Genomic DNA, 14,521 nt, shown 5'->3' with positions numbered 1-14,521 from the left:
CTCACGGGGTGCTGCTCCCACATCTGCCTCTCCAGGTCACTGCTGAGGGCAAATCCTGCTTCGATCAAACCTGCTCCCAGGTGTGATAGGCTCCCTTAGCAAAACCCCTCATTCTCCAGGAAGATTTCTCACTGCATCCAATAACGAGAATGAAAAAGATCTTTTCTTCCAGCGCTGTGCTGGGCCCTGCAGGGGCTCTCCTCAGCCCTTTCCTAAATGATAAGTGAGGGAAAAGTTGGAATCGAGGCCTGGGAAGCGTTCCCAGTGCAGGCAATGGGATTCTGCTTGAGTGAAGCCTGAAGAGTTCAGCTAATTGTCAGTAATTTTCTCCTTTCTTGTCCAGAGTGATGAAAACGCTGTGGAGGAGAAATCAGCCTGCTGGGAAATTACACAGTGAGGAGAAAATGGGAGATTTCCTTGTGGGTCAGGGCAGCTTTGAGGGGTAGCTCCAGCCTTGCACAGATTTAAAAGGGAGCTTTTTCAAATTCCTGCTCACCTGCCAAGCTGTCATCAGCCAGCACCTCCTTGATGTCTTCCCAGAGCCCTGGGAACGTGATGGGGCTCTCACAGCCCCAAAAAACCCTCCCCTGCCTGACGTTCTCCTCAGGGACTCAGCCACACCAATGCTGGCACAGCATCACACCCCAAAAAATCCCCAAAATCAATGTTTTCCCCTCCCAGTGCCACAGGAATTCTCCACTTGGAGATTTTCCGTTCAGGTTTGCCTTACCTGCTTTTTGAGCCACGTGGAGCAAACAGAGCCGCTCCTCTCCTTAATTACAAACACCTCTGCTGCTAACGAGGGGACAGACAGATGGACAGGGCTGGAAACCGCGGGAAGGGCACAGAATGGGCTTCCAGGTCCTCATGCTCTGGGGATGTTGGCCTTCATTCCCACAGGAGACATCTGTGCTTGTCCCAGCCCCGTGGGTTTGGAGTCACCTCTGCCGTTCCCTCTGATGCATCTGCAGAAAACAAACAGATCCCTGGGGAGTTTTCCCAGGGGCCATGGACCGATGGGACACCCTGGGAGTGTCCCGGGCCAGGCTGGACACTGGGGCTCGGAGCTCCCTGGGGCGGTGGGAGGCGTCCCTGCCATGGCAGGGGTGGGACGAGACACCTTTAATGTGGGATTTAATGTCCCTCCCAGCCCAAACCATTCGGCTTTCCGTGATAAATACAGATTTCAGTGAGCTTTCCCCACTCGCTCCTTCCCAGCGACACCCATGGCACAAAATCGCCCATAACTACCCAACTGCAGAGCGGGGGCCGGCCTGAGGCTGGGTTTGCTGGGGGCAGAACGAAGCCCTGTGGGGATTCTCACGCCCTGTGTCCATCTCCAGGAGTGCAGCTCTGCCCCGAGCCCAGCACCAGCATCGCCCCCAGCCCTGCTCTGCCCTGGGCTCTGCTCTCCACCTGCACAGATATTCATACACTTATATATTTACACATATATTTACATACATACATACATATATACATATACATATACATATACATATACATATACATATATTAAATATAAATATATATTCATATATATCTATATATATATTTATATCTATTTATATCTATCTATTTATATATAGATATATAAATATATAAATAAAATAAATAAATACATAAATAAATACATGTTCATATATCTAAAAATATATTTATATATTCTATATGTATATAGTTATATATATGTATATAATTATATATACATTTATATTATATATAAATATATCCTAATATATATACCTATGTGTTTATGTATTTTTAGTTAAATAATATGTTTGTATATTTATACATTTTTGTGTTTTCGTATTTTTATATTTCTACAAATGATATATTTGTCTATTATATATTTACATATCATATGCTTATATACTGTATATGTTCATATATTATATGTTTATATAATAAACATAATATCTACATTTGTATATACATGTATAACATAATAATGGATATATTAAACATATAAAAATATATGCTTATACATTATGTGTTTGTACATTTCTAGAAAATATTTCTATATATTTTTATTTCTAACATTTTAATATTTAGAATATTTTAATATTTATAAGCGTATAAATTTTTATATTATATATTTACATATTTATATATTTTTATATTTACATATATACATATATACTTATATACATATATACTTATATATATCTTTATATACATTATCTTTCTATGTATATCTTTTTTTATATATATATATATCTTTTTATATATATATATATATATCTTTTATATATATATATATATATATATTTATTTATATATATATATTTATATATATATATATATTTATATATCTTTATATATATATATATATATATAAAATATTTATATATATAAATTTATGATTCCTATATTTAATCAATAATTCACTGAGGGAATCTCAGTTATCCTCTGGAAAATAACGACTCCAGTGCAGCATCCCCAGCTGCCAACCCTCTGCCCGGCCCCAGCTCCCCAGAGCAGCACCAGGCAGGCTGGAAATCCAATGTCTTCCCTTCCCCATCCCGAAATGGGTTGGGTAGCACACAATTTTTCTTTTTGAGGGATTTCCCCTCCGCTGACAAGTAAATAAACGCGTGACTTTCCGCTCCTTTTAGCGCCCAGAAGACAAGGAAGGAAGAGAAAGGAAGGGGGAAAGGAGCTGCAACAGGTTTGGTGAATATTCGTTCTTCATTTTCTGAAACACAGCAGGGACACTTTATAAACTAATCCAGCTTTACAGCGGCGGCAGCGCTGCCTTCACTTCTGGGTTATTGGATAATTTGTCAGTTCTGGCACTTTGGCAAGTAATCAAGTCAGGAGCAGCCACCAGAAGCAGAGGGAAATTATTGAATCTGGTTCTTCTTCCTCCTTCTCCTCCTTCCTTGTATTCTAAACATAAGCTGATTTTACACAAAACGCTGCTGGCAGAAACAAAACAACCTTTCGGATTTATGAAAGACACAGCGCTAAAATAAGATGCTCGTGTTTAAGGGGGGGTTTGATTTTGCTTTTCCCCCGCCTCCTTTCTCCCCAGATAGATCACTTTCCATTAAATGCTTTGAGCTAAACATGGGAAATCTTAATCCCTGCCCAGGTGAAGCTTCACTTTGCATAACTGGTGGCTGGGAGGGAAAAGAACATCGCAGTGACTGGGGCTCAGCTCTGGCCACGGCTGCAGCTGCTCCCAGGGAATTCTCCTGGACCTCGATTAAAACCACTCTTAAACCCCTGCCCTGTCTCAACTTAAACCCCGGCCTTGTCTCACTCCAGTCCCACCCGCTGATGGGAAATGGGGAGACACTTCTGTTGCAGACAGGTGGAGATATTATTAAAGAATAATAAAATATGTTTTATTTTAAATAATAAAATATAAAATACAGTTTATATTTTATATAAACTCTATATTTCATATAAACTCTATATAAACTGCTACTCTGGCTAAGCTAGGAGCAGCTTGGAAGTTCCCACAGAGAAAAATTATAATGAACACAACAGCCTATTCTTAGAGGGGGAAAAAACAAGTTTGCACCTGCATAAACAACGGATCTGTCCCAGGAGAATCAGTGGAGAAAACATACAAACACATCTAGGGAGAGAGAATTTGACAGACATTTACAATAGCCCTTCCCAACGGATCTGTCCCGGGAGAATCAGTGGAGAAAATAGACAGACATATCCAGAGAGAGAAAATTTGACAGACAAACACAACAGCCTTTACCAACCAATGAACTGGGTTTCAGTGTATTGCTGCCCAGTTCGGTTTAACACGGAGCCTGCTGATATTTCCTGTATGAGCTTTGTGAATAAAGAATTGGCTTTTCTGCCTGAGGAAAAGGAGCCCCGCCTGCTGATTTATCACAGCACACCCGCGGTGCGGAGGGCAAGGAGAGGGGGAGGTCTGTAACCTCCATCCCTGCATCCATCCCTGCATGCATCCCTGCATGCATCCCTCCCTGCATCCCTCCCTGCATCCCTCCCTGCATCCCCATCCCTTCATCCCATCCCTGCATCCTTCCCTGCATCCCTCCCTGCATCCCCATCCCTTCATCCCATCCCTGCATCCTTCCCTGCATCCCTCCCTGCATCCCCATCCCTTCATCCCGTCCCTGCATCCTTCCCTGCATCCCTCCCTGCATCCCCATCCCTTCATCCCATCCCTGCATCCTTCCCTGCATCCCTCCCTGCATCCCCATCCCTTCATCCCGTCCCTGCATCCTTCCCTGCATCCCTCCCTGCATCCCCGAGCTCCTAACTCATGGTTTCAGACTGCACTGCTGGGCTCTGCTCGGGCAATTCTGCCTTTTCGTGTCCTCTTGCGTGATAATGATCCCACCTCTGCCTAATTAAAAGGTAATCCCACCCTGCTAATTAAACATCTCCCTTGTCTGACGGCCCGTTTGACCCAGGAGCTGAGCAGGACCAATCCCACATCCCAGACACTGGCAGGGAATTGTCCCCCCCAGCCTGGCACCCGTGCCCGCCCTGCCGGCTCTGCCCAGCCCGCCCCGAGCCGTGGGGAAGTGAGAATGGAGTTGTATCCCTGCTGCCAGAAATCTGCCTGTGCTCTGACAAGGCACTAATGGGGTTGTGCAGGGATGGTGACACCGTTTCTTCTATTCCCAGGGTGGGGAAAGCGTGCTCGGGAAAATGCAGCTGCTGCAGCAAGGCAGAAATTGCCACGTCTTATCTAAACCTTCCCAAAACATCTTAGAATCCCCTAGTTGGTTAGAATTTCAATATTTGAGTTTATTTTAGTTCGACTAGAATACTAAAAAAAAAAATTAAAAAAAAAAATCCCCAAACTTTGAAATATCGTATCGGGATAATTTTCATAGCCAGACAAGAGAGAAGAAACATTGCCCGAGTCTCCCTGACAAGTCTGAGCATCCACAACAAACAGACTGTAGAAACACCAGCAGAGCTCGCCAGTTTGGAGGGAACCAAAGGCTCTTCCAGGCCCTTCTGGGAAAAATCCCCGTGGAACAACCTGCAGAGCAAACCCCACACCCTGGGGACCAGAAATTCCCCATCAGGTCACCGTGACCTCTGAAGTTACCTCTGAAGCTTCTGGCCAGGGTGTGCCCACCTAAAGCTGCACATGAGGCTGCCAATCACGTGTGGTTAATTGCAAGAAAACTTTTTTTTTAATTTCAAAAATTTAAAATTTAAAAATTTCTTGCAGCTTTTAAATTGCAAGGTTTTTTTTTCTTTTAAATTGCGGAAGAGGGGTAGAAAAATAAGGAGGATTTCCAGCACTTCAGTAAAAACAATTCCCTATTCTAATGAGGGTAATTTGAATATGAAATTCTGTCGGGACAGAAACCGCTCCTGGCTCTTTCCTGCCTAGGCTGGGCTACGGCAGGGCCAGGGCAATGAGATATTGAGACATTTTTAGGTTTGAGGAGACAGAAAACCTCAGCAAATCATTACCAAACCCAAGCAGAGCCACCTAAACCTCAAGGCAATGCTGGCGCCGCCAACACCAAACTTCAACACTTCTCATAAAAAAACCCCAAACCCTGAAAACAAATGTTGTCCCTCAAACTTTTAATGGAGCAGGAGAAGAAAGTGGAGTTTGCTGTCCTTGTGTCACCACCTTGCTGAGAGCTGACAAGTGCCTGAGGGAGAGATCTGGGCTCCTCTGTTCTTCCCTCTTCTTTCATCCTTCCTTTCTCTTTTTTCCCCCCCTTTTTCTCTTTCTTCTTCTTTTTTCTTTCTTTTTTTTTTTTTTTTTCTGTGTGTGTGGGGGTTTTTTTTTGCTTTTTTTGTGTTTTTTTTTTTTTTGTTCTGTATCATCCCAGCCTTTGTGGCAGGCCCAGGCTGCTCCTGCTGGTCGAGGTGAGGGCTCCAGCCGTGCCCCGAGCACCCCGGGAGAGGCCGCAGGTCCGGGTGGAGCCCAGCTCGTCCCCGGGAGCGGAGCCCCCACACGGACACCCCCCGGGCCCTCTGCACCCCCGGCTCTGCCCCTGGTTGTTTGGCACAGGATCCACCCCAAAGCCGGGTCATTCCCTCTGTTCCAGAGGGACATCAGAGCTCTGATCGTCTCCAGTGTCACACCGAGGGGGTTCTTGCTGGAAATCCTATGATGCTCGAATTCTTTCCTTACACTCTGCGAGAATTTTACCTGATTTCTATTCTTTTTCCATATTTAAAAAAAAAAAAACAAAAAACAAAAAACAACAAAAAACCCCAAAAATAACCAAACAAAAACCAACAACAACCACGAAAAAAACCCCCCAAAACCCCTAACCCCCCCCAAACCCCCCCAAAACAACAACAACAAAAAACCAAAACCAAAAAAAAACACACACAAAAAAAACCAAACAAAAAAAACCCACCAAAAAAAAAAAACCAACCAAAAAACCACCCCAAAAAACCAACAACAAAACCCCCCCTAAACCCCAACAACTTCACAAGTATTTTTCCAGCACTGCTGCCTCAGCCAGGTCCGCCCCCAACCCCTAAAAAGCAAGAACCATTTACTGGTAATGCCCCTCTGGTGATGGTGATAGCTCTGCCACAGCTCCGGGAAAACACGAGGCCAGAGGAGCCTCTGAAAAGCCATTTCCTGGCAGACTGGGCGGCTGCAGAAACCCGCAGGAGTTTTATTCCCCTCGAGCCGTTCCAACAGATAAATCTGCTTTTCGGAGAGGCAGCGGCTTCCTCGAGGTCTTGCAAGACCCACTCGCACAGAGATCCTGATTCCTGAAAATCAGGAAATCAGCCCCAAAATAATCTGCCCAAAACCAGCCCAAAGCAGCAGATCTGGCTTACCTGGGGCTGCGTTCTGGCTCCTGCAGGAAGGAAAGGAAATCCCTGACTCTCCTTGGAGAGGGAGTGATGGAAAAGGAGCAAACGTCCTTCCCCCACGCAGCCAAACAATCCTCAGAGCCCCCGTGCGAGAGTTCAGGGGGAGGATAAATGGATGCATTTCCTTTATCCCTCTTTGTTCTGTGGAGTTTCACTTCAGTGAAAAAAAAAAATAAAAAGAATTTAACAATGGTGTAGGATCCCATTTTAAATGTGTCAAGTTGGAAGAGTGGAATAACCAAAATTCTTCGCTTTGTTTGATGCCAAAGCAGCGGCACAAACTTTAACCCAATAAAGTTAATTCATAACTCTGGCTGTGAACTATCCCTCCCTTCACAAAACCACAATAAACCAAAAAAAAAACCCCAAAAACAAAAAACCCAAGTTGTTTTGTGTGTGCAAAAAAATAGCCATTATCATCATCAATATTTTAACAAACATAAATGTAACCTTGATCTCGAAACGTTGATTCCGGTTGCAGCTCCAGCGCCGTAACCATAGAAATAATCCAGTCCCCTCCCACCGAAACGTTGGTTGTCCTTGATGGTTGTTTCTCTTAATTGAAATACTTGAGCCACTTGGAAGCAGACTGCTTTGCAGCACAATATGTTGCAGGGAAGTTGCTTCATTTTGTAACCTGCTGGTACACTGTGTCCCACATTTTCCCAGTTTTCTGGGAAGCTCCTTGAAGGCATCTTTAATTTTTAACGACTCCCTGGAAGTGTGAAACGGAAGGAAAGGTAGGTCGTAACTTTGGGCATCCCGTTTTTTGACAGAGCTCTTTGAACTCTGCAGCTGTGCCGGTGCAGGAAGAGTCCCTGTGAGCTGCACTCTTACCTGACCACCTTTCGGAATTAATCACACAGTGACCAGGTTGGGAAAGGCCTCCGAGATCATCGAGTCCAACCCAGCCCCGACACCTCAACTAAACCATGGCACCGAGTGCCACATCCAGTCTTTCCTTAAACACATCCAGGGATGGTGACTCCACCACCTCCCTGGGCAGACAACTCCAGTACTTTATTATTGTTTCAGTAAAAAACTTCTCCCTAATATCCAGCCTGTATTTCCCTTGGTGCAGCTCGAGGCTGTGTCCTCTCGTTCTGTCAGTTGCTGCCTGGAGAAGGAGACCGACCCCACCTGAGCACAGGCACCTTTCAGGGAGCTGTGGAGAGTGATCAGGTCACCTCTGAGTCTCCTTCTCTCCAGGATAAACAACCCCAGCTCCCTCAGCCGTTCCTCACAGGGTTTGTGTTCCCAGCCCCTCACCAGACTCGGCGCCTCCTCTGGACACGCTCAAAAGCAGCCAGGATAATTCCAGGAGGGGTCAGGAGTTATTTTAGCTTATTTTAGTTATTTATCCCTGTCCATGGATAATTCCAGGAGGGGTCAGGAGTTATTTTAGCATTTTCCTGCTGACAGTGACCTGTGACACGTGCAGCTCCTGTCCTGGGGTAATTCCAGGAGGGGTCAGGAGTTATTTTAGCTTATTTTAGTTATTTATCCCTGTCCATGGATAATTCCAGGAGGGATCAGGAGTTATTTTAGTGACCCCACCCCTCAGAGCTTCCCGAGCTGCCCTGCAAACCTCCCTCCCAAACACCCGGCAGAGCCTCCAACAACAACCTCCCGGCTCCTTCCTTTGGCCCCTGATCCCGGGTCTGCAGGAATTCCAGCTGTGATCCCCTGAGCAGCTGGAGGGGATTGCCAGGCATCCATCCCGTGTGCCCTGGGGGAATCACCCCAGCCTGGGACATTGCGGATCGGTGTGCAGCCTCCTCCTGGGAGCTGAGCACTGCAGAAATCTGGGAATGTGGGCTGCCCACTGCTCCAGCTCCTCCACTGCCCCTCAGGTGTCACTTCTGGGAACTGTTCAGAAGTTCCAGCCCAGCAAAATCCCATTTTCACAGTGCAGAAAAACCTCTGAGGAGGGAATTTCCTGTCCCAAGTGCCTCTCCTGGGCTGGGATCCTGCTCCCTGGGTTCAGGAGATCCGTTCTGGCTGCCTGGACAGCAGAGCCAGGTCACAGCCCAGAGCAAAAGCCAAATCCCAGCCCCTGGTGATGGGTCAAAGAACTGGGGGGTGTTCTCTGCTCACCAACGCATCCACAGCCACAATTCCCAGGGATTGATGGGCCTGGGAGAAACCCAGACATGGCAGGTCGGAAACAGAACTTAGAGAAAACAGAAAGAGAGCTCTTCCAACATCAAACACGCCTTCAAATCCTCGGGAAGCAGCTCGACCTCTTCATCCAGCACTGCTCCCACCTCCGCACTGGAGATATTGGATTTATTCCTGGAGAGATTGGATTTATTCCTTGGAACGTGCTGACATTTCAGCAGCATGAAATGGGCTCAACACTTCCAGCCCCTCCCCAGGAATTCACATGGCACCAGCTGTGAGGCGAACACGAGGCTTTCGGAGAGGAATATTTGTTGAAATTCGTGGCGTATCTGACATTTCCTGTTTTCTCTCTCTACAAAGGTGTAAATCTCCTGGCCATACATGAAACAAAGCGGCCTTCCCCCTGCTCCTCCTGAAGTAATGAAAATCTCTTTATTCTCTTTTTCCTCTGCTTAAAGCCCACTGTGAAAACACTTCTTAGCGTGCACCACTAAATTCTAAGTGGGAGCAACAAGCAGGTAAAAAATTTTCATACTCGCTGAAATATTTAAAATGGTTTCGACACAATGAGTTTAAAACCCAGCATTTAACATGCATTTAACAAGCGATGAGGGGAGCTCTACATCAAAGTAACCACTTCCACCAGAGGAGTCTCCAGCTGCTGAATGAGAAGTGTCTCAGCAAGACTTGTTTGAATATTCAAAGTGATCCGCAGAAGATCCCAGTATCACTAGAGATGATACATGAATATCAGTGGATAAGATGAGGTAATTACAGGGATTATCCCACCCCTGGGACAAAAAAAAAAAAAAAAAAAAAAAAAAAAAAAAAAAAAGGGAATTTCAAGCACTCTTTAATCTCACTGGGACAGGATGAACTTGATGATAACCGTATTTTGTTCAAAAGAATTACTTGTACTAATTAAAGATGAAGGTGGCAGTTCAGAATCTATTCCTGCCTGTCATTTCAGGTGTCACATCAATCTATTCCACTGAGAAAATAACAATCCAAATGCTCTCTCAAGTCCCAGCAAGCCAAGCTGTGCTATAAATTCACTTTGCTGCTGCTGCTGAGAATTTTCTTTCTGGTGAACCACAATTGCCCACTCCACTGAACAAAGGCAGGTGGGTTTGTGAGGTAAAAATACACCTGAGCAGGGGCTGTGTGTGGCACTGAGTGATCCTTGATGCCCCTTCCACCCCAAACCAGCCTGGGATTGTGTGATTCTGGTTTAAAAAGGCCACCAAACAAGCCCCAAATCTATTTGCACTGGATGAAAACAGTTATTTTTCTTAGCACAGACAGCTGGAATAAATACGCACAGCCATAGAAGTTGTGTGGGACAGAAAAAAACCAACAGTTCTTATTTGAGTGAAATCATAATAATAATGGATTTGATTACCAGCAGTGTTTGAGCAATCCTTTTCCTGCCTCCAGTTCCCAGGCTCATGTAAAAAAGATTAAAAGTATGATTTACTGGGCAGTCTGTGGATTTAACTACCATTACCAAATGGCAGCCATGGTTTATGAGCAGTTAAAATGCAAATATTTGTTATCCCATCTCACAGCTGGGTTCACTTTTGCTGCACAGAGTCATCATTAAGCTACAACGTTTGCTGTATCTTAGTTAGCAAAAAAACCCCCCAAAATAACAAAAAACCAACCGCCAGCCACTCATTTATTCAACTTCACAATATTTACATTCGTGTTTGAATTTAAAACCCGCTTTCCAGGAATATTCTTCATTACCTGGCTCCACAAAGGTTCTGCCTGATAAATTAATGGGCTTTGAAGAAAACAGATTCAAAGAAAGAGAAATGGCAAATCCCACTTTGGGTTTTTCCTTTTCCACCTCCTCCCACCCCAAATGCCCTCCTGCCCCTGAGGCCCCTCACCTCTGACAGGGAGATTATTTTATATTTTACATTTTACATTTTATATTTTATATTTTATATTTTATATTTTATATTTTATATTTTATATTTTATATTTTATATTTTATATTTTATATTTTACATTTTATATTTTATATTTTATATTTATTTTTAAATTTTATATTTTACCCCTGGGGATGTGCTGATTCCCTGAGGTGCAGAGGAAAAACATCCTGAGGAGCTGAACACCCAGAATAAGGCAATTAAACGATTTTATGTCCTAATTCAGACACAATAAAACAACAGTTATCAGCTAACATGATCTTTAAAGCTGCTTGATCCTTAAAGCTCCTTGTAAAGCTTTAATTGAGCAGAATAAATCACCCCAAACGGAGCCACCTCCTCACGCAGGCAAGGCTTGGGAGCATCCCTGGCATCAATCAGCAACGATTTCATCGATAACTCTGGGCAGACTTTCCCTGATTTTTGGCTAAAAAAAAAAATTAGCTCCAAGTCGAGAGTTCAAATATTCCTCGCAAATGAGTGCAAACTGCACTTTAAAGGTGCAGCAGAGGCTTGGAAGAGGAAAATCCTCTGTGAGAGGGGCCCGTGGGGCAGAGCTATGGCGCTACGGGACACGAAAAGAGTCGTCAGGGCAAAAAGAGGGGAGTTTGTTTTTCCACCTCGATTTATAGAAATTTCGGACAACGACCACAAACTAGACAAACAAAGTTGACACCTCTCCAATCACACTGGCCAAACTAGAAGTCCATCAACTGTCCCTCCTCCAGAGAGGAATGTAAAGAAAAACAGTTTAAAATAACACCACTTTTGTGTGAGAATCCGCAAGAAACTCCAGTACAAAAATGCAAACTTCAGAAGGCTGAAAGAGATCAGAGTGGCAGGGTTGCCTGGCAGAGGAGCTGGGTTGGGGTCAGTGCAGGAGCCACAGGGGAGGAGGATTCCACACAGCCCTCAGGGAGGTGGGAATGAGGGGATTTAGGGGGAAATTCCTCGGGATGGGGCTCCAGGAGACCTCCCTGCCCTGCAGTCCTGCCCCAGCGCCCCTCCAGCACAGGAACGTTCTGCTCAACACCTGAACACGTGTCCACAGCACCCCAATTAACCAAAAACTTCAAAGGAAAACACAGGGAATGGTGCACAGATGTTCCAAAGCGCTCCAGAAGGGAAGAACACTTGTCAGGGGCTGACAGAAATGGAACAAAAACCCTCCGTGGTCCGTGAGGCAGGAAAAACAAACAGGAGGAGATCTCCCCTGCCCTGCTCCTTTGAGAGCTGCCTGACACCCTGCAGGACGTGGCTGGCACAGGGAAACGTTTCCAGGGCTGCAGCTGGCGGAGTTTGCAGCCTCTGGGGTTGTCTGAGGGAACACCAGCTCTGTTAAACATGAATTAAACCTTCCTGTAAAGCCGGGGTGGAGCTTTGGGGATCACGCTTCCTAAACAGTTCCTCTCACAGGTTCAGGGGCAAACACGCAGGATAAATGGGGACAGACGGACAAAATGGGGACAAAGGGACACCCCTCAGGGCTGGGGGACAGAAATCCTCAGTGCAGCCTCTGCTGCCTCAGCAAACAGCCAAAAAACGACCAGAATTTTAATGCACACACGGAACCTGGCTCGAAGGTCACGTGCAGAAAACTTCCGCATCGATAACATCTCAGTCACAGATTCCACGGATGTTTCCATCAGCTGGAAATATCTGGTTGTGCAGAACTTCCGTGGCTTTGACACTATATTCCCTTTGGGAGACTCCCCAAAACCTAAAAGGAAATCTGGTAATTGCAGTACTGAAACCAGACCCCGTCACTGATTTAATACATCTCTGCCTATGACAGGAACACTTGGAGATTTTAATTAATTCCACTTAACATTTAAACATCCTATATGTGTCTAAACATGAGGTTCGCTCCAGATGGGTGTTCAACATGGTGCTAATTGTCTTTATCTCTAAATGAGTTCCCTGGGTGGAATCCAGCCCAGGTTGGACCTTTCTGCAGGTGTCCCCCATGAAGTGCACCAGAAATGGGGGAACATCCATTCCTTAGGCTGCTTGGCCAGGAAAAGGGGGTTTGAGGCAAGAATTCAAAATGCAGGGGTATTTCTGAGGATTAAATATCTGATATTTTCATGTCTAAGGTGGGACGGGAGGAGGAGGGAAGGCAAGTCCACAGAGCTGGAGCTGTTGGTTTGCAGGCACATGAAAGGCCTTTAAATCCTGTTTCTGGAGGGGTTGGGAGCCAACATCCCAGCTGGTTGGAGCTCTGCCTGGAATGGATATTTCTTAATGAATCTTATAAGTGAAAGCCCTGAAAGACTCCAAACTCATCTGGAGTGCAGTGAATTGGGAGCTTTATCCAAAGCCCATCAAAGGCTCCCAGCACAAGCACAGTAAGTGGCACGTTTAATTCAGATTATTTATTTCCCCCTACACGGAATGCACTTTCCATAAGCAAAGAATTATTAGATCACTCTGTTCTTTCAAGGGATGTCTCACCTGCGTTTTCCAACTTAAATACGTTGTTGTCTTGCACAAAGCCCCCGGGTTTGGTAAATTTTGCTCTTCATTGTACTGATCTGCATCATTCCCTGTGGAAATGGCTTTGATTTGATGAGCAGATTTTCACACTCGCGTTCCTCAGGGCTGCTCAGGAGTCACTCCCCGAGGACAAACTGCTCCCCACCCCAGTGCTCTGTGAAGCTTTGTCCTCACATCTGGGGCAGTGACATTGTGGCCTTGATTTTTCAGCCGTCCGATGTTTTAATTCTTGGACTGAAAGACCTGGACTTTCTCACCGACTGATGTTTGCTAAATAATACATTCCTTTCCAGGGGGAAGGACAAATTGATGGACTTCTAAGTTGACCACTGGGGTCAGAGAGGTGTTACTGTCGTCCCCCAATCCCTGAACAAATTCCAAACCCTATTTAAACCCCAAACCATAATAAACTCTCTCTTTCTCTCCTCACTTCTCAGCTTGACGAGTGAGTGTGGTTCTTTCGTGTCCTCTAGTGACGCCCCACCCTGCCCGAGCCAGGGCACAGCTGTGGCTGCCTCACCCTCGGCTGAGCTCCAGAACATGAATAAACCTGCAACAGAGGCAGGGCTGGCTCAGCCTCAGAGACCACAGCAAGTTCACAAGTCAATCTCAATAACTCTGAAGAAAAAGAATTACAAAAACAACAACAACAACAACAAAAATTTACCAAAAAAAAAAATAAATCTGTGTAGCTGCAGCTCCCTGCAGTCCCTCAGGTTTCTGTCAGCCACAGCTGTGCTCTGACACAGAAAGCTTTTTCAGGCACGATTTCTTTTTTGCTTCCATTCCAGAGCAGGACAGAAATGGCTTTTACCTGCAGAGAAAATTAAAACCTTCCAGCAAAGCTCTCACCCCATTTGGGACACATTGGCTGCGAGAGATGCGTCTGTGCTGAGGGCCCGGGATCTGTCCTGGCCGTCAGTTTTTTGGGATGGAAAAGAAACAGCTCCGGGGAGCGGGAGGGATTCTGCTGTCCATGGTCCTGACAGTCCCAGGGAAGGTCGGGATGTTCTCCCTGAACTCCAGCGGGATAATTAATAAATAAATGTATTAAATGCTTGTCTTCACCAGGATCCGGCTGGGCAACTCTGCGATGCGCTCCAGAAAGGTGGAGAAGGGGGAATGTTAAGCAGGGTAATCCCTATCAGGAG

Source organism: Chamaea fasciata, unplaced genomic scaffold, assembly GCF_029207755.1.
Source record: "Chamaea fasciata isolate MVZ Bird 193981 ecotype frontalis unplaced genomic scaffold, bChaFas1.0.hap1 SCAF_13, whole genome shotgun sequence".
Taxonomy (NCBI): domain Eukaryota; kingdom Metazoa; phylum Chordata; class Aves; order Passeriformes; family Sylviidae; genus Chamaea; species Chamaea fasciata.
The sequence above is the reverse complement of the archived record's forward strand: the minus strand, read 5'-3'. Positions refer to the sequence as shown.